Source organism: Vulpes vulpes, chromosome 11 (genome assembly GCF_048418805.1).
Source record: "Vulpes vulpes isolate BD-2025 chromosome 11, VulVul3, whole genome shotgun sequence".
In the NCBI taxonomy this organism is placed as follows: Eukaryota; Metazoa; Chordata; class Mammalia; order Carnivora; family Canidae; genus Vulpes; species Vulpes vulpes.
In genome coordinates this window covers 69,933,873-69,955,613 of record NC_132790.1, presented here as the reverse complement: position 1 = coordinate 69,955,613, position 21,741 = coordinate 69,933,873, and the positions used below count along the sequence as shown (strand labels likewise).

At 36.6% G+C, this 21,741-nt stretch overlaps 1 protein-coding gene and 1 non-coding gene across 51 annotated transcripts in view; one reads left to right on the top strand and one right to left on the bottom strand.

Moving 5' to 3' along the window:
* Positions 1-21,741, bottom strand: part of THRB (thyroid hormone receptor beta) — a 372,815-nt gene that overhangs the window by 320,770 nt on the left and 30,304 nt on the right. For 5 of the 50 annotated variants that reach the window (XM_072726689.1, XM_072726696.1, XM_072726715.1 and 2 more), the window contains exon 2: positions 11,785-11,916. The exons of the other annotated variants lie outside the window; for them this stretch is intronic. The gene's annotated coding sequence lies outside the window, so the exon portion shown is untranslated. The remainder of the gene's footprint in view (positions 1-11,784; positions 11,917-21,741) is intronic. 50 annotated transcript variants of the gene reach the window in all.
* On the top strand, positions 6,932-7,038 carry LOC112925648 (U6 spliceosomal RNA). The gene has a single exon (XR_003236177.1). It is a non-coding gene; the product is annotated as a U6 spliceosomal RNA (small nuclear RNA).

Here is a 21,741-nt window from a genome sequence, read left to right as displayed (position 1 = left end):
TTGGCCCTTTGCTCAGAATCTCACCAGACTGAAATCAAGGGGTTGCTGGGACAACAAAGTCATCAGAGGCCTGGGGGTCCCTTCTGAGCTCGCTGGCTGTCGGCAGAATTCAGTTCCTCGCCCTGAAGGGTGGAGGGCCACATTTTCCTGCTGGCTACCTGCCAGCTGGCAACTGCTCTCAGCCCCTAAAGACGCCCTGCCATCCTCTACCATTTGGTCCTCTCCACAATAAGGCACTTTGCTTCTGCAAGGCCAGCAGGAGAATGCAGAGTCTTATGTAAAGCAGTCGCAGGAGATGGGCATGTTGGGGGTCACCTGGGACTTCTGCTTGCCTCCCTGGTTAACAGGGTGAGGTACTGTGAAGAATGGTGGTAGGATACAGACAGGAAGGGGCTCTCTGTGCCTGCTACGAAGCTTGGACTTGATCCTACAAGCAGTGGAGCCACATCAAGGCAGGCCTCTCCCTTTGGGGATGTATAGGAAAATGCTGCAAGTAGCAGGGGTTGAGAAAGTACTCTAGGAAGCAAAGCACTCCTACAGAAGATCATCAAATGAACAAAGGCAGTAAATACAAAGCACAGTACAATCCACACATACCCTGGAATCAGCTGTTTATAATTTATCACCTCACCTGCCTACGTGACAACTGTGAGGAAGCAAAACTACACCTTGTTCTGCTGCCGTTATGATTAGATATGCCCTTCACATACCAGACAAAAAGAATATACATATTTTGCATCATTAAAAAACCCTCTCCAAACATACAGCCGATCTACTAATATCACCCCTCTCCCTGTGACTAATAATACTTGAGTTGTTCCTGTAAATTGCTGGCTCCCTCAAGAAAACACCTTTATCTCTGACTTTTGGAATATAGTTAGCAGCAGATATGCAGGAATCCACACAGATGGGAGAAGCATGTGAGGAACTTCTGTTTTTCTACCAATGAGGATTTTGAACAGATTAACTGTAACCTCATGGACTTTTTTTTTTTTCTTCAAATACCTGGGATATCTTTTATTTAGAGTATCTGGTTCCTCTAAAGGCTGGACACCCCTGCAAACAACACAAATAAGAATGCTTATGCTAAATTTGTCCTAGAATTTTCCACTTACAATTATATCTATACACTGTAATCTTGAGAACAGCCACGAGGTTTATTATTAAAATATAATATTGACAATAGCTAGAAGCTACTTCCTACATGCCAGACATTGTTTTTGGAGCTTCATATCCTCACACTCTGATGAGGAAACTATAAATAAAAAGTTTGAGTAACTGTTGGAGGTAACATGGATTGCCAGTGGTGAAGCTGGGATGCAAACCCAGGCAGAGTTGTCTGCAACAGTTCAAAAGTTTGGAATGACACCAATATAATAGACACCAACTACTCTCTTGAGGGTGGCCTTGAGGGACTTACATGAACTCTATCAATGACTACTTTGGAGGTGGCAGAGTCAGAAATACATAAAAACTAGGGTCTAATCACTATGATATTACGTTACAGAAGAAGCATGAAGAGAGCAGGATAAATATATCCAAGAGGTAGCTCTTTAAAATAAGTCAAATAAATCTCAGAATTATACAACAAACTGAGAAAAAGAAAGAAACACATATGTAAAAATCTCAGAAATTATAAGAGAACACTGTGTTCAGTTCCATGCTTATTATTTAAAAAATACCAAAAAAGGACAAATTTTCCTTATAATATGAACAAGATAGAATAAAAATTCAACTTAACATCAACTCATGCAAATGGATGCAATAATCTGAAGCAAATATTGAATGCAGCAGTGAGTTATGAAAACATTTCATTGTGACCAAGTAGGCTTCACTCCAAGAACAAAGAGATGATTAAGTATTAGGAAATCTGTGATTATAGCACACCATTTTAATAGATCAAAGGCAAGAAAAATATGACACTGTATATCAAGTCTGGTGAACTGCAAACAATTCCCACTGGATACTCACAAATTCTTAGAAGATATTTATATTATTATCCTTATATTATGGCATAAAAAGCTTAAACTAAAAAAAAAAAGCTTAAACTAGAAGAGGACAAATAATTTATTCAAGGTTATACACTTCTAAGAGAAAGGGGTGTTATATAAGCCCATGTCTGCCTGGCCATAAAGCCTATATGCTGGCTTCCATGTTATATTTTCCTCATAAATGATAATTTACCAAAATAAATATCTTTTTAAAAAATGTATTTATTTATTTATTTATTTATTTATTTATTTATTCATGAGAGAGACAGAGAGAGAGAGGCAGAGACATAGGCAGAGGGAGAAGCAGGTTCTATGCAGGGATCCCAATGTGGGACTTGATCCCAGGACTCCAGGATCATGCCCTGAGCAAAGGCAGACGCTCAACCGCTGAGCCACCGAGATGCACCTACCAAGATAAATCTTAAGGCATTTTATAATAATTCAAAACCCATTTGATTAAAAAATACTTATAGCATATTAGGAATGCAATAAAATTACTTAGCATGGTTGGTAAAACCCATCAGAAAGAAAATCAGAAACAAGATAAGAATGGAATACCAGTAAGTATATTTAATACTGCTACAGAGATTCCAGCTCATGCTGTAAGATATAATTCTGAAATAAGAAGTATGCTCTTTAGAAAGGTAATAGAATCATTATTTGGTATAGTATGATTGTTTACTAAGAAAACTAAAAAGAACCAGGTAAAAAAATAATTATTAATAAATAAAAAAAATAAAAAAACATAATACAAAAATTTATCTTTCATATAAAGTAATTACCAATTAGAAAACAATATATAAAATCCCAAATATAATTAAATAAGAGGTATATAATGACTAGGAATAACCTTTAAAAATATGTAGGGTGTGTATGGAAATGATTTTTCTATCACATCAAATACGACTTGAAAACAGAGGCATATTGTGAAATGGCTGAAAATTGCAAAGATGCAGCTCCTTCAAAATAATTAATAGTTTGTATATAATTCCTTGCAGAATACACGAGGATATTTTTAATAGAAAATTAATTCCAACATACACCTTGAAGAATGCACAGATGATAATTCCTAAGATGCACTTAAAACACAGAATAATGAAGAGGTTAAGGTTTGCCATATAAAAAATGGAACTGTGCAGGATCCCTGGATGGCTCAGCAGTTGAGTGTCTATCTTTGGCTCAGGGCATGATCCTGGAGTCCCAGGATTGAGTCCCACATTGGGCTTCCTGTATGGAGTCTGCTTCTCTCTGCCTATGTCTCTGCCTCTCTCTGTGTCTCTTATACATAAATAAATAAGATCTTTTTAAAAAATGGAAATATGCTATATAAAATATAATGTGATTCCACTACAATAATCAACAGTAAAAGAATTAAAAGAACAGCCTAGATATGGAAATGTATATGCCAGGGATGCCTGGGTGACTCAGCAGTTGAGTGTCTGCCTTCGGCTCAGGGCATGATCCTGGAATCCTGGGATCAAGTCCCACATCGGGCTCCCTGCATGGATCCTGCTTCTCCCTCTGCCTGTGTCTCTGCTTTCTCTCTGTATCTCTCATGAACAAATAAATAATTAAAAAAAAAGGAAATGTATATGCCAATTTAATTAGATTTAATTATGACTCAATGAAGAAAAAATGATTATTCAATAAATGGTGTTGGAATAACTATTTGAATAGATAAAAATTATACTACCTCATAATATAATATGTCAAACTAAATTATGGATGAATTATATATTAAATAAAAAATAAAGTTATGGAGGATTATGAAAAATCTAGGTTGTTGTTTATTACATATTTGACCAAGCAAAGAATTTTTAAACATATGTCAGAAAGCAATAATAGATTTGACTGCAGTAATTAAACATGAAAACAGTCATATATCAATACAATATGCAAAATTAAAAGGCACACACCCAACCAGGAAAATAATTTCCAGAGATATGATATATAAAGTATCCTTAATACAGTGTGTAGCAGAATATTAACACTACAATTGATAAATGGGCAAAGATTATAGATGAGTAAGAAAAAATTGTTATAAATGTCCAATAAGCATTCAAAAAATTTTAAATGATGAATGCTTAATGCTATCAAGTGTGAGAAGAGACAGATACTTATACACTGCCAGTGTAAGTGTAAATTAATACCTTTGACCACATCCAAGAAGAACTATAAACATGTTCACATCCTCTACATCTACTATCTAGAAGCAAGTAAGAAGATGGCAAAAGATGAAATGCAAGGCTACATCACTTATTCTAGGAGAAAGCATGCACACTCAGCTATAGTTGTACATCCCAAAGTCCAATGTTATACAGTCATTAACTAATCATGTTTTGAAGAATATTTAATGCCATGAGAAAATGCTACTCGTCAAGCGAACATTGGTAAAATATAAAACTGCATCTAGAATATGGTCCTGATCCTGTAACATAACAACACATACAGAGAAAAAAAAAATTGGAGTAAAATATGCCAAAATGTGACAGGTGGTTTTCCCTGAATATTAGAGTAGGTGATTTTTATTTTCTACAATAAACATCAGAATAAAATTTATTTTTTAGAGTATGAGACCAAAACAATGATTGACAAGAAAAACAAAAATCTGGACCCACTGGACATGACCTTCTAAGGAAATGCGGAAGTCTGCCTTTTGTGTCCCTCTGATTTTACTGCACTATCTCAGAGGCAATGGTGGAGTGGGTGTATCACAAACCACCTTAGCTTCTAAACAGAATCATCCCAGAAGCCACCTCTCCATTGAGTCTCGCTAATTCTTTCTCTGCCCCTTCCACCCTGGCCCCTTCCTGCTCAGCTCTGCCAACCACCACTTCCCTCCCACTCTAAGTCTGGCCACAATAAAACAATCCCAACACCGGAAGAGGTCTGGAGGGAGGTCAGCATGCTGAGTGATTATTGAGGGAAGGATGTGTGTTTCTGCAGAAATGTATTCTCCTCTGCTAATCTATCATTTCATAACACTATCCACATTAGAAAGACTTTTCTCAAAAAAACTCCTATATTCTTGAAAATTTTGCAAAGCCTACGGCAATGATGATATCAAAAGTCTATTTCTTCTTTACAGAACTAATTCAGGGAGTTAGTTTTACTAAAACAAATCTAATCTCTCAATGATACTCAGCAAATATTTATTGGGTATTTTCCAGGGTCCTGGGAAATACAATGTGGATGTGGGAGGCTGAATAATGGTGCCCAGAGATGTCCACATCCTCATCCTGGATGCTGTGAATTTATTACATTAAGTGGCAAAAGGATCTTTACAGATGTGATTAAGGTAAGGATTTTGAGGTAGAAAGCCTGTCCTGCATTATCTGGATGGGCTCAATATAAAGGGGTCCTTATAAGGGGAAAAGGCAGGAGAGTCAAGAGAAGGAGATGGGCGAGGATAGAAGCAAAGGTCGGGGTGATGCAGGGTCACCAGCCAAGGAATTTGAGCACCCATAAGAGCTGGAAAAGACAAAGAAAAAGATTCTTCCCTTTAGTCTTCCAGAAGGAATAAAAGCTGGCTGACCTATTTTGAACTTCAGATTTCTAGAACTGTAAGATAGTAAATTTGTGTTGTTTCATAAACTGCTATGTCAGTGGTAATTTGTTACAGTAGCAATAGCAAACGCATATAGGAATTCAATTAAATCTAAAGCCTCTCTTCATGTAGTCTTCCTGAAAATTTATCACCATTAAAGTGTTTGTTTTTGCCAGAATTTCCCAAAGTGTGTTACAGTGAATCCAAATCCTATGAGCTATTCCACAACTCTTAAGAGTTCTCTAATCAAATATACTCTATCACCCTCATGGAAATTCAGTGTAGTTTAGCATATTAAAGACTGAGTAGACCTCTTTACTTTGTTTATTCAGCATTTTCCAAACTTTGTAGAGCTTTTAAACATCTATTTACACCAACATCATTAATCAAGAAAAAATCTGAAGCATTTAATACATGTTATAAACTATAATTCATTATGATGAGAAAAACCCACTGACTCATTTTATGTATTATTGGATATTGTATACTATCTACCATTCTGTAACAATTAACTAGATTTAGCCATTAAAAGAAAAGAAAAAAAAAGCCATTCAACTCCTGCAGTTAAAATGATCTCGACAACTCAGGCTAAGAGAACTTTAGTAAACCTAGAAAGAGCTTTCGCATGCCACACCTTTCTTTGCAGTAATTGGGGAAAGTTTGATCCCAGAGTAAATGCTTTTGTTTCATCTTGTCCTGTTAGTACATTAATTTTAAGTTCAATCACCAGCTGTCAGTTTAGTAATGATGACACAGGGATATCTTTACTTCTTCCACTTCACTTCTACTGATCCCATGTATAATCAGTAACATGAGGACCCTTCTCTTAGGATGAATGGTAGTAGTCCCCTTTATGTAAATGTAAAGTACTATACGCCAACACTCTAATAACTGAGTCCTGGAAGGGAAGGGAGGGGCAGGGATTAGATGATAAATCACCAACAAAAGCCATTAGAATCTGTCAGTGGTCAGTGCTCTGCAAACGGGAATGGGAGTAGAAAGGAGGATTCATATTTCAGTGGTCACTTAAATAGTATCACAAGATTTTGAACTACAAAGAGACAAATAGTTCCTTCTTGTTGCCCAACAAGACTGCTACAAGTTTCTAGGAAAGCGAGTATTTGTCATTAAGATTACTTCATTCAGTAAGCATTTATTAAGTACCTACTAAATGCCAGTCATAGAGCCACCGGGGAAACTATACCTGCCTGCTTGTTGGGTGAAATTTCACAGAAGAGTAGTAGTATCAGCTTGAAGAGTATCAAGCTAGTAAATCATTCAGACAACCCAAACAGGACATAAATAAGTCAAAGGCAAGGCAGATTATTCAGGTCTCTTTCACTGATGAGAATCAGAACCCCAATTTTCAAAAGCTAATCAAAAAGGAGCTTTAGTGCTCGCTTCGGCAACACATATACTAAAATTGGAACGATACAGAGAAGATTAGCATGGCCCCTGCACAAGGATGACACGCAAATTCGTGAAGCATTCCATATTTAAAAAAAAAAAAAAGGAGCATTAGTGGAAGGATACTGAGACATCCTCACACTCTAAGGAAGAACTGCAGGAGCCAGTTTTCCAGGATGCCCACAGGGTCTCTGTCTCTCAACTCTGCTTTACCCTGTTTCCTTCTTTCTTTCCAGTGACAGATCTGTTTCCCCTAAATATGGCCATCTTCAGCATGGCTCCTATCAGCTCTGAAGTCACCAGAGAATGCTTGTTGCTTATGCAGTCATCCCTAATCACAGGGACCAGCAGAACCTTGGTGTCAAAACACACGAGGATTGTGCCTTTCTCATTGTGCTCCCCAAGATGCTTTTGAGTTCAATCAAACAAGCATTCATATTCTTTGTGCAGCTTTTTCTGGTTTAAAATATTAAAGGCACGTATAATGTACCACAATTAAAACCATGTAATAAAATATGTGTAGGCTGAAGAGAAAAAGACTGAAGGGAAAGACACTAATATTCTTTTTTTAAAAAAATATTTTATTTATTCATGAGAGACACAGGGAGAAAGAGAGAGAGAGAGGCAGAGATACAAACAGAGGGAGAAGCAGGCTCCATGCAGAAAGCCTGATGTGGGACTCGATCCCAGGTCTCCAGGATCACACCCTGGGCCAAAGATGGCACCAAAACGCTGAGCTACCGGGCTGCCCCAAGACACTAGAATTCTAAATTATATTTGAAAGATGGAATTATAAATGATTTTTCTAATGCCTATTCTCCAAATGTTTTGTAAAAAGATCACTTTAATAATGAAAACTTTTATTATCTATTTAAAAATTATTTTTAATGTTTGTAAGAATCTCATTCTGACAACTGATTAATTTAGTCTGTATTTGGTGATGAAAACATCAGTTCTATTATTTTAGAAAAATTTTTTCTCTTTTGACGTAAGAAGATATAAAAGACATATCTTTTCCTATATGTAATAAAATAGGAAATTATTATTAATTGTGAATGCCTTGGGGACCTTGAGAATTTAAGAAACGTCAATCTGTTTTCAGTGATCATCAATAAAGACAAGGAATAACCTAACAACTATTCAAAACATATTTGCATATATGAAATAATCAAAGTAACTGCATGTAAACACAGTCAGGGGTCAAAATGCTGCTGCAAAGTTCTTTTAAAAGTGTCCATTGGTTGAACATCATTTAGCCTTAAAAAGGAAGGAAATTCTGGGACACCTAAGGGCTTGGTGAAGTATCTGCCTTTGACTCAGGTCATGATCCTAGAGTCCTGGGATCAAGCCCCTCATGGGGAAAATCTGCTCAGTGGGGAATCTGTTTCTCCTGCCCCTCATCCTGTTCATATGCGTGCTCTCTCTCTCTCTCTTTCTCCCTCAAATAAATAAAACCTTCTTAAAAATCATAACTAAAATATTTTTTTAAAAAGGAGATTCTGACACATGATACAACATAGATGAAACTTTAGGACGTGATGCTAACTGAAATAAGCCAGTCACAAAAAGACAAATACTTCAAAAAAAAAAAAAGACAAATACTTCATGATTCTATTTATGTGAGGTACTTAGGGAGTTTAATTCACAGGGACATAAGGTAGAATGTTGACTTCCAGGGGCTGGCAAGAGGGGATATGGGGATCTCTTGCTTAATGAGTATAGCATTTCAATTTTGCAAGATTAAAAGTTCTGGAGAAGGATGGTGGTGATGGCTGCACAATATAAATGTACTTAATGTACATTCAATGTATCACTGAAACTGTACACTTAAAAATGGTTAAGACAGCAAAAAAGTTTCCATTAAAACAAACCGTTATTGCTTAGTTCTGAGAAAGGCAACACTGCCAAAGAAGGTAAAACAAAATGAAATTTACAATGTGAGTAATATTAATGACCACCTAGATAACTACATAAATAATTTTCCAGAGACAAATACTATCAAGTAGGAAAACTAAAATACACAGATAAGCAGTTCTTTCCCTGGTTTGTTTCATCAGATGTATAAGCAGCCTTAATATATAGGTCCTTACTAAAATAGACTTATTTATATCCATCTTTCCAGGGCCATACCTGGAAGTTCATTTCCTGAACTGAGACACACCCATTAAGCACCTGTCATAAGTACAAAACATGTAAAAAATAAAAACCTTGGTCCTTGAGAGTTTACAATTTCACGTTGTTTGACTAAGTATGTATTATAATGGTCAAGAGTTAGCAAGTCCTAAATACAAAACCTAATATTTCAAGGTCCTTTCAGAGAAGAAAAGTCCTGCAGCTTCAGAAGCAAGGAGAATGTAAGCTAGTAGATGACAGTGGAGGACAGTGTGCCACCAGTTAAAAATAAATGACAGAGGAGTCCAAACAAAGGCCAGGGAAGTATGAATTTAGAGAATGGTGAAAAAAAAAAAAAAACAGCCAAAATGAGGTCAAGGACAAAGGTAAGACAGAAGGAAGTCAAAGCAGGCATGGCCTGAGTTTGAAGGTCAAGGCAGGTTCTGTATTTGATGGAGGGGAGGAATGGGAAGGCACGTGGCTGGCTTGAGAAGCAACAAAGCAGCGGCTGCAAGCCAGTCAATGACAAGGAAAGAAAGGACAAAAGGGAATCCAAAGTACTTTAGAAACGATGATTTCAAATTCCTAAGTCTAAGCTAGCCACAGACATATTTTAGTAGAAACATAGTAAACACTGTATACCAGTATAATGAATGTTCTTTGCTCTAAATCTGATCCCAACTGTTTTCATAGGTTCACATATGCATGACTCATTTCTGAGATCGAGGCAGGCCAATCTCACATTAAAATTCAGTATGTCACCTAACTGCCACATCACCGCCACATTGAGCATTCCCAGGAACGTGCAATGGCCGACTGATAGAAATTAGTTTTCTGACAGGAAGTTCCCAGCCCCCAGTAACCCATGGTGGAGAATACTACCGCAGAAAAGATAGCAGTGCTATATTTTAGCCCAGCAGAGAAAGTTACTTAGTTTTTCTCCCTGCTTATTAATAGACTAACATTTAGTTCAACATCTGTAATTTGCAGTGGAATTTTTTACATTCTCTCCTGAAAAGTGAATCAGGTTAATGGTTTTCTGAATGATGCTTGACCACAAATCCTGTGGCTATTCACATTTGTTTTAGAGATATAAAGATTTTTTTAAAGTGGGGTAGCAATTTTAAGAAATATTAAGATGGCAGTCAACTATATAAATATATATATATATGAGAATATCTTAAATCAAACAAGGAGGCATACACTATTTTTTAGCATAAATGCTACACAAATTAGCATAAATGCTAATTTTGGTAATAATAATTATTATAATAAGGGAAAAGAAGATTAAGTTTGGATGAATAGTAGAGAGGTTAAAAAAAGATACTGACTTGGCTTTTTGGCTCCTGGTTGGACTAACTGCTTTGATTTAAAACTAATAATTATAAAGGTAGAAATAAGATAATCTGAGCACTCAAATGGACATCATAAGAGTGATTGAGTAAAGAAAGGAAGGGAGGAGGGGACTTGGGAGGCAAGAAGGAAGGAGGGAGGAGAATTAGCTAGCTAGGTAGTATCATAGGAAGGAAAGACGGAAGGCGAGAGACAGGGAGAGAGGGAGAGAGGAAAGAAGGAAGGAAAGAAGGACACTAGACCTTTTAGGACAAAGTATCACAACTTACTCAGTATTCTTACTTAGACAATTAAAAATTGTTTTAAATTCTTTAAGAAATAACTTTCATGGTCATACTGTATGCCTGCAGCTCAGGCACTATGCACTATTTATTCATAGTTTGAAAAGTCTTTGTATTCATTCTTGAGAAATAAAGAGGAGATACTCAAAAAGTGATTCCTGCAGAGCAGCAGGTAACTGGACACCAAGACCTACATCAGACTCCCCGTATTTACAGATTGCCACCCTCAAAAAAGCTGATTTTTCCCAACATTTATTCTGCTTCTAAATATTTAGTTATAAGTTTCAGGCTGAAAATTACTTTCTTACAAGAAATTACTTTATGACACTTTCCCCCTTTGTGTACATATTCCATAATTTTTCTGAACATTCTTTACTTTTACTCTTTAAAATGTACCACCTGATTTATCTAGGAGGACTTTAGGTCTCCATTCATGACAGCCCTGCACGTATTTTTCCTAAAAACCCAAAGATGGGCTTCTGTGTTATATAATAATGAACTTCATCCTTTTGTACAATTTAAACCAGGTGTACTAAAGTAATAGGTAAATGAAAAACTAGGTTAAAAAAAAAAGCAACTGACCAATCTACAGCAGGCTCAGCTTTTTTGAGAGGGAGATTAAGGTGCATGCGGGCAACTGGTATGAAGGTCACCAAACAAAATGTTGCAATCTTAAAGTGCCATTGACATGTAGACAGCATTCAGCAGCAGCTTCAGAATAATTCACGTGACTCTCTTTACTCATTGTTTCACCACAAATCATTCATAAACATATATTATCATGATATGCCACATTTGCAGTAAAATGTTTTCAAAATTAGGAAAAATGTTTTTTTGAATTCAGATAAAAATACTTAGTATAACTTAAAAATTTGGCTTCCCCATACCCAGCTTTTGTTAGAGGAAAAGTGACCTGCCAGCTCAGTTTCACAATTGGTTTCTTATACATATGAGCTTTGACAAATCTGTCCTTTAATCACTCATTATCTACTTGCTGACAGTGTTTAAATGACCAAATTGCTTCCATTGGAAATTTTCTGATTTTTATAGGAAAGAACTATAAACCACAAGCCACTACATGTACCACATGTACCTTTAGCTTCTTAAGTCAAGATCGTAAGGAAGCGTTCCATGTACGGGACCTTCATTCATCCTCGCCTGCTCCTGACCTGCTGTTTTCTTGTTGCCAGTTGACAGCTCCTTGCTAAGCAAACAGCTACCCACTCTGAAATGAAATGTTCATCTTCTCAGGCCATATTGCAAGTACGAAACAACCTTAAGAATCATCTAGGGAGTGAACTAGGCTTGTAGCCGATAAGCACAAAGCTGAACTTTAAACCCCAGCCTTTAATAGAGCATTGGGTTATTTCACTTTGTGTTTGCTCAACAGTTCCAGGGTCACAAGGGTCTGCGTTTACTGAGTGGGGCGAATCCAGGAACCTTGTTCCAACTCCCACATTGCAACTGATAGAAGAAGGCTGGGGGCTGGGCTAGCAGAGGCCTCAACCCCCAATTCTAAGATAAGAGTACCCAGTATCGCAGCCTGTTAGAAGACATTCTTTGGCATCTAGAGATCATCAGAGTATGCGAGTTTGCTGACTGGCTCTTAACTCCCAAGTTTACAAAAAATGAGGAAGACTCTTAGAGGCCCAAGAATGGAAGCCTTTTCTCTTTGCCTTCACCTTGTCACAGGGCCATACTGAGTGCAAGAGCTACAGACAAGGGGAGAAATTGGTAATACTTGTTCTATCTTTAGCAAACATATAATATTTTATTCATCGTGAATTTTTCACATTGATTTTGACTTTTCATGATATGGTATTAAAATATTTATGTTGATTCCTTTTGTTTTTGGTGCCCAAGATGAGTGAAGCCTCGCTCACCTCCAACTTAGTGCTGGACCTCCTCTGCCACCTACCTCACTGCTGTCATCTTCCATCTGCATCTACAAAAGGAAGCAGACTAGGCAGGGTGGTAGAGATGCTGACAGCTCTTGTAAGAAGGGGAGAAGAGCCCAAAGTAGACAAGAAAAACATTAGTGAGCATCTACCATATTCCAGGTCCTACACCAGGCATTTATTTGCATTTTTTGTGGTGCTCACCTATGAGGAAGACATAAACCTACATCTAAGGAAGCTAAAGTTCTGAGAAACACACTTCCTTAACCTTTCCGTCACTCCAGGAACTGGCCCTACAAATAACCTGGTGTTCAAGCCAAAAACCTGAGAGTTGTCCATGATTCTTCTTCTCCAATCAACTGCATATTGCATCATTTGCCAACACTTCTAGCTGTCCATGGTCAGCCAACTTGTAAATGGGGGAGTAAAATTCAAAACATGGTCTCTTTGATGATACTCTCTGTACATATTATCATATTTGCCACCTCTCCAAAGAAACTCAGAGTCACTGAATGTTTTGATATCCCATTTGCCAGTCCAGGACAAGGCTGGATCAATTCCAAGTGCTGACTGTCTTGTAAATATATCCAGCACATTATAGTCTGATCTTGAATGCAAACTCTATCTCTGGCCCAGGACACTACTCTGGGCACCAGATTCCAACTTTCTCACATCTCTCCTTGGATATTTCATGCATATTTCAAACACACGTCTAAAATAAGATCAAAACCATCATCAAAACTTCCTCATTTAAATAGTGGAAACGTTACCAACAATGCTTATTAAAGCATTCACTACTTGACAGATACTCTTAGGATGCATATAGAACATTATTAATTCATTCAATTTTCATAACAACTCCATGAGATGATTCCCATTATTATTTCCATTTTACAACTAAGGAAATAGAAAAGTTAATTTGCCCATGGTCATATAGCTTGTGAGAGGGGAGAATTCATATTCTAACCTAGTTTCTCTGGCTTTAGAACATATACTCTTAACCATTACACCATATTTTCAAAATAATCTGAAATGCATTCAACCTTATTGGTTTTCCACTGCTCCATCTTTGTCCAAGCTTCCATCACTGCTTGCTTCAGCAAGAACAAAAGCCTCCTAACTGGCCATCTTAGTTCTATTTCCTCACTTCCACACATCAATCTTTATGAAGCAGCTAACATGATCTTTTTAAAGTTTATATCAGATCATGTCATTTCCTCTGCTAAAATCCTCAAAACAATTTGACTACTTTCTGAATAAAATGCAAACTCCTTAATGTGTCCCGCAACCGCTTATGTGAACTAGCTTCTGCCCTCTTCTGAGATTTTGTCTCCTATCATTTTCTTTTTTTTAAAAGATTTTATTTATTTATTCATGACAGACACAAAGAAAGAGAGAGAGAGAGGCAGAAACATAGGCAGAGAGAGAAGCAGGCTCCATGCAGGGAGCCCGATGTGGGACTCGATCCTGGGACTCCAAGATCATGCCCTGGGCTAAAGGCAGATGCCTAACAGCTATGCCACCCAGGTGTTCCTGTCTCCTATCATTTTCTAGCTCACTTACCACCCATCTGTCCCACTGACCTTCCTGACCTTCGTTGGACCCAGCAAACTCTTTCCTGGCCTCATGGCCTTTGCACATGCTGTTGCCTTTGCTTATAATGCTCTCCTCCTCCCCTGGCTAGCTACATTCAATCCTCCATATGTCTCAGGGTACTCCCCTGACATATTAGCCTAAAACAGATCTTCCTATTAATTGTCTCTTAGCACCTCTTCCTTACCTTCATAGTAATTTAAAAATTTGTAACTCTACACTTATTTGTATTCTTACCCGGATTTTGTCTGTAAGCTCCATATGAGGAACAATCAAGGTCTGTTTTATCTACCGCCTTACTCCCAGCATCTAGCCCAGAGCCTGAGGTTGACAGTACAGTTATTTGCTGAATGAATAAGTTAACCGTGGGACAGCTCTTATAAAGACTTCTAAGAATCAACTGAAGAGGGCACATAAGTAATTAACATCATTGATTCTAGTAAGAGAGATCCTTAAAAAGAAAGAAAATGAAAAAAAAGGAAGAAAATGTACATATACATGTGTGTGTATTTTACTTTGTTTTCAACATATAAACAAAAATTATGAAACCAAATATTCAACCTTTGAAAAATAGAAGATAAAACCAAAAATCTTGAAAGAATTATTTTTCTTTTCTTTTTTTTTTGAAAGAATTATTTTTCAAAGATTTTACAGTATATCCAGCTTTTTTTTTAAAGTTCTTGTGTTATCATTATGACTATCAATCCCAATAAGCTGAGAATCGAACTCTCAACTGTTCTTATGTAATCACAGTACATACTGGTGTTCCATAACCATCTATCAATGATAAGCCAAAGGAAATTTCAATCTCATACCTTTCACTACTTATTTCTCTTCATAACTTAGAGATTGATTTTCTCATTCGTGCCAAACCTCTCATCAGGAACTAGTTAATTTTACATTTTACATGATTTTATATGGTCCTGTTGTGTCACAGGTGTTTTAGAAATAAAGATAGATTCTTCATGTCTCTGTATAATAGATAATTATTTGGATTGAGATCAAAGCACTTTTCTTTGGGATTCTAATACTCCTTAAAAAAGTAAATGAATGCATTCAAGAATGGAACTTATATTCCATAAGGATATGTGGGAGAAAAATTGCAAATCATATATCTGATAAGGCACTTTTATCTAGATTATACAAACAATTGAATAATATGAAGACAACACAACTTAAAATAAGCAATGATTCTGAGAGGACATTTCTCCATAAAAGATACAGAAATAATCAAAAACAAACATATGAAAAGATGCTTGCCATAATCACTGGCCATAAGGGAAATGGAAATTCATAGCCCAGTAAGATACCACTTTATACCTACCAAGATAGGAAAACCCAAATAAGTGGAACATAGTCATTGGTTGAGGATGTGAAGAAATTGGAACCCTTATATCCAGCTGACAGGAATTTAAAATGCTGCAGCACTTTGAGAAACAGTCTGGCAGTTCTTCAAAAGGTTAAAAATACCATATTACCCAGCAATTTTGCTCCTAGGTATGTATACACCCAAGAGAAAGGAAACCACGTGTCTACACAAACACTTGCACATAAATGTTCATAGCAGCATTATGCATAATAGCCAAAGTCCATCATCTTATGAATGGAAAATAAAATACGATATATCCACATAATGGAATATTATTCATCAGTAAAGAAATACCGATACATGCTACATCATAGATAAACCTTGAAAATGTTAAGTGAACAATATCCAATCACAAAAGACCATATATTATATGACTCCATATATATAAAATTTCCAGAAGAGGCAAATTGATAGACAAAGTAAAGTAGTGGTTGCTTAGGGCTAGGGGTGGAATGAGGAATGAGTGCTGACAACAACCAGGTTTCCTTTGGAAGTGGTACAAATGGTCTAAAGTTAGTGGTGGTGGTTCTACAACTGTGTGAATATTTTTTAAAAAATACTGAATGGTACACATACTTTAAATGAGTGAGTTGCATGGTATGTGAATTATATCTCCATAAGGCCATTATGAAAAATAATGGAATATACTTTTTACTGCACTTAAAAACTAGACCTATGGTTGGCATTTACAATGGTGGGTATGGCTTAACCAAAGAGTATCTACAATTTGCTTTCAACAAAGATGAGTTTTAGATGAAACTTTTTCATAAAGAACCTATGATCTCCCTCTCTTACAATCCCTAGTTTCTCATCTTTAACACTGTTTAAAGACAGACTTAAAATCTTTGAGCCAAATATATTGCTTTTTAGAGTACAAGATGTAAAAGATGATGATTTTAGAGTAAAGAAACTAAGAACCTAAAAGAATAAACATCTTTCCCAGTATTATAAAAGTAAAGAAAAAGAATTAGAGCTTTCCAGATCAAAGCCTTATTTTTAATTTTTTCAACAGCACTATATGAAATGTAGAGTAGTACATGTCATTTTCCAAAATGGCACTAACCCAAAGTTCAACACAACTAAGTCTCATGCGTGCAAAAGGAATCCCATTCAATATATGAAAAGAGCAAGGATGAAGTTCAAATGGTGATTGCTTCTTCTTGATCCATTCCTTCAATCAACATTAATCAAACTTGTCTCTATACTAGGCACCATGGACATAAAGACTTGCCATTATAAGACAGCAGAGACTAGGAAGTTTAGATACAGGTCTCTTTCTTTGGCAATGAGTACTTGGAGACATCACCTCCATCACTCAATTCCTAAGTAGGGTTGGAAGGTATTGCAAATGGATATTCAATTTGATTTTGAATTCTATCTTCAATCTTCCCAGCAAAACCGTTTTTTCCCCCTACCTTCCCTTCTTTATCAAACCTTTTCCCCCCTACATTCCCAAACTTTATCCACTTGCCTTTGATAGCCTGAGAGATCTCACCCAACTGGGGAGCTACAAATAATCCCATGTGTTCTGTTACTGTCAGTGAGAAATATGAACTCAAAAAGTGACTTGTTTTTTCAGTGTTGCTAAGAGTTAATACAGCATACCTTCAGTTAAATCATTACTTATGACTCAATTCAAAACACTTATATCAACATGATACCTTAAAAAATAATCAGACTAGTCAATCTGTTCAGATAGGAATTTTGACCCTAAAAGTTAATTTTTTACTTCTATATTCCTTTGCTACCTCCCATTCCCAATTTTCCTCTCTGTCAGAAAGTCTAAACTGCCCAAGAGAATTCTGGCTTCTTTCCAAGGGGGATATTTTATTAACAGTCAGAGAAGAGAGAACTGTATTATAAGATTCAATAAAATATAGGATTGATTTTTACTACTCCATTTCATCTGGCTGATGAGAAGAAATGGACGTACCAGGCCTAGTGCTGGTTTAAGTGGGATGGAGAATGTGATGATGCTGTTTTGACATCACTATTATTGCTCTACTCTCTGAAATACATTTTTAAAACATTCTATCAACCGCTTCACTGAATTTCTCTGCAAACTATTACCTTCTCATGCAAGTCAGTAAGAAAGAAAGCATACAGTCTTTTTAGATTCTCAGAAAAAGGCATTTAAACATAAGTTGAAAGTGTTCATAAAGCTTATAGGAATGCATTCATTTAATCTGTATTGGTTGTCACTGGATAGAAACTGTGTCAAAAGGAAACCGGGTTCCTCTCCATTTCATGAGACTATGAATTAGAGTTTTGTACTTAATAGTGATAAATGTGTATAACCATCTTCCTCTCATGCAGTAACCAGTTTGTATGCTTTCTGGTTTACTAATAATTCTCTTTCAGAGTTTCTATTCATTTGGCCCTAGATAGAGCATTGCCTAGCCTCCAGAGAGAGTAGAGGGGCAAAGGTGGCGAATTGTGAATTCCCTTAATTTCTGATTTGTCATTCTAGAAATAATTTTGAGGAAAAGAGGATAAAACTGGGGTAAATTGTGGAGTATGGGGTTTTCAGGTGTCATAGATACACAAATCTCACCTAATTGTGTTACTAGTTAGGCTTTATTGGACTACACAATATTTGGAAAAAAGTAGGGGATCAAGGGAAGGAAATCTTAGTAGGAAGGAACCTAGGACACTTTATAATTCTGTACTTTTCTAAAATAGCAGGTCAAATTTCCCAGTGAGGATATTTGCCTTTAGATAAAGGTTAGGCACTTTTGGGAGCTCCATGAAATCATCAGGGTCATAATGGTCACGATTATTCAGTCATTGCTTCAGTGATTTCAACCAGAGCTTCTCACACATTGACAAGCCACCAGGGCATCTTTTTCAGTGCAGATTCTAGCCCAGCAGCTCTGGGGTAGAGCCTAGGATTCTATATTGCTAACAAGCTGCTTTGGGGTGGGCCTGGGGACATCTGAACAGTAGGTTTCTGAAAAAAATGTAGCAGGTAAAAGAAAAGAAAAGCACTTCTGGGTTAAAGGAAATAGTCATAGTGTCTGATAATACCTGCCAGACAAATTATTTCAGCATCATCTTTCATTCCTAAAAGATAGAGCAGCTTAATTTGGTCGATTGCTCTACTTTCAAGCTCTCTTCAGGAGCACACTTAGCAGAGCTCAAGACCCCATTACTTCTACAGAAGACTGAAATTATGGCCTGTCATTTATATTCAATTGCCTTTGGGTATTTAAAAAAAAAAGTAGCTTTCTTCTCCTCAATTGCAAGATCATTGCCTCTCAGTGAGTTAAACATTTTCAACTCTTTCAGACCACTCAGTAGGATACTAGTTCATATACTGACTACTAATAATTTAGCATATTAGTATCAATTTCCTCCATCAGACCATTTACAAATGGTAAAACTGGGGGATCCCTTGGTGGCTCAGCAGTTTGGCACCTGCCTTTGGCCCAGGGCGTGGTCCCGGAGTCCCAGGATCGAGTCCCACATCAGGCATCCTGCATGGAGCCTGCTTCTCCCTCTGCCTGTGTCTCTGCCTCTCTCTCTCTCTGTCTCTCATGAATAAATAAATCTTTTTTAAAAATGGTAAAACTGACTGAATCAAGGCATCCTCTCCTTCCCCCATAGTGCAGTAGATGTTGTATCAGTAGTCTGCAAGAATGAATGTTCCTCTGTGAATACCCAACTTATGAAGCCCTGGGAGAATTAGACTCCTATTGTTCAAAAAGAAAGACCAAACTCCAAACCAATAACAGTGATGTAACAAGAAAACATTTAGAAAGCGCTTCAGATGTCCACATGGGATGGACTTTAATTCTCAAATATGTTGCATATTATAAATATCCTAAAAGAAAAATAACCACATTATCTAGTTTTTATGCAAGTGTTTGTCTTGTAAATATTCATTGAGAATGTATTTATTTACATTTGGAGTGCACAATACCATATTTTTACTTTCAAAATACACTTTGGTAACAGCAGAAGCATTAAATTTTAGCCATTCAATTCTAAGAAATAATTTCAAACCACATAGCTCACACTGTGCCTAACATCTTTACCCACTGTCCCCTTTACTTTGCCCCCACATCCCCTAAAAAGATTGTTTTTCTATATACATTAAGGAGATTCCATTTAGCACATTTTCCTAATGGGATTTTTAGAATATATTATCTGGTGAACTCTGTCATTCCAATAGCAAAATAGAAAAGTGAAAAGAACAAGCCCTATCTATCTGTGGTTTATCTTTATAAATTCAAGCAGAAGGTATTTCTTTTTTTGTTTTATATCACCCAGTGTGAAATAAATTGTCTTAAATTATAAAGCTAAAGTCATTGGAAGCATCACAATGTTGAGAGATGATCAGGAAAAAAAAACATGCCAAAAAACAACTTACTCTCCATTATATGCATTAATGATGGGGTCAGGGGCATAGAAAACTGTTAACCCACTGTGTGGGTTTTATAATGTTCACGGTTTTGTTTGCACCAGATTTCTTTTTATATTTCTAACAGGTTGTACAGAGTAATATTTATATAATTTTCTTTTTGTTCCTTTAACATAACCCATTCTAAGCAGGAAAAACCTGAAAGTTTCACCTTGTATTTCAATAAGTAATTGTTGAGTATCTAGAGAGTTATTTGGCTGTGAGATCATGTTATGGAGTTATTCTGTAGTTAGGATTCAGTGTAAGTCTTAAAAGTTTTTGGGATCGCCTCCAGAGCTGGCTGGTCCCAAAAACAAATAACAAACAGGTGAAATGCTTAACGAGTGCTTCCTGCCCTCTCTAATTCCATGGACCAACACTCTACCGCTGCAACAAGGTCACAATTTTAGTCACTAAGTATTGCATGTGTTCCTCTTACAGGTTATTTGTTTGGCCGCAAATAACTATAAGAGACTTAAAGACCCAAAGGGTATTGCTCAAGTGTAGGTAGGGGTTCTCAGGCTACAGACTGTAACTTCTGAAATTTGATGAAAAATTATCCATTTATTTTCAAAAACATCATTTTCCAGGCAAGGAGTATAGATTCTCCAATGGTTACACAATCCCCAAAAGGTTAATAACTACCACTAATAAAGGAATTTAAATCAGCAGGAAAAAAAATCCGTCAGAATCACTTTGGAGAAGTGAGCCCCAGTTTTGAATTTTGGAGTGAGGCAGATCTGGGTTCAAATCCAAATTATGCCACTCACTCTATCTGTGCCACCTCAGACAGGTCACTTAACCCCTCTGAGCTACAGTTCTTTTTTCTCTAAAGTGCAGATAAGACTAGCGTGTACCTCCTTGGACTGTTGTGAATATTAAGGGTAATGTTTGCAAAGAGTGTGGCACATTGTTGACATACTGTATTCCTCTCAATAAATAGTAGCTGCTTCTATGTTTACTACTATTATTTGTTTTATTAGCGTTATAAAAGATGATGGGAAGGCAGATGCTTTGTCTACAAGTAATAAGGCAGATTATTCTAACACGTCTTGCTGATGGCCAATAAAACAGTGCTATGGCTAATTAGCTTAATGATTAAGTCATATTTGACCAAGTCAGAGATAAACATAATTACTCTCTAAACTGATCTGATTTTATTTACTTTAACTCTAGGTTATCTAATCTAGTAGCATGACATAACTTTGGGTTTTAAAGGTTCAACTAAAAAGTTTTCCAAGTATTTTCTAAATTATTGAACAATGATTTCTACACTCAAGGGTTTCTTTTTTTTTTAAGATTTTATTTATTTATTCATGAGAGACACAGAGAGAGAAACAGAGACATAGGCAGAGGAAGAAGCAAGTTCCCTGTGGGGAGCCTGATGTGGGACTTGATTCCAGGACCCCGGGATCATGACCTAAGGCAAAGGCAGATGCTCAACCACTGAGCCACCCAGGTGCCCCTACACTCAATGGTTTTCATATAGCACGCAAAATATGTAAGGATTTTGTATTCAGCTATGTCCAAGACAACATTTTTTTTCAAATTGATGCTTTTCTTAAATGGATGTTAATGGGACTCAAATATGGCACATCTATAGCATATTGGCATGTAACTATAAAAAATAATATTAAGGAATAATGTTCACTGACACGGAATAATGTTCATCATACATTAAGGGAGAAAAGAAGTGCACGAAATTATGTAAAGTCTCGTCCATTTTTGTACAACAATGACATAGAAAAATGCCTGGACCAAAATATACCAACATTTCAATGGTGGGTG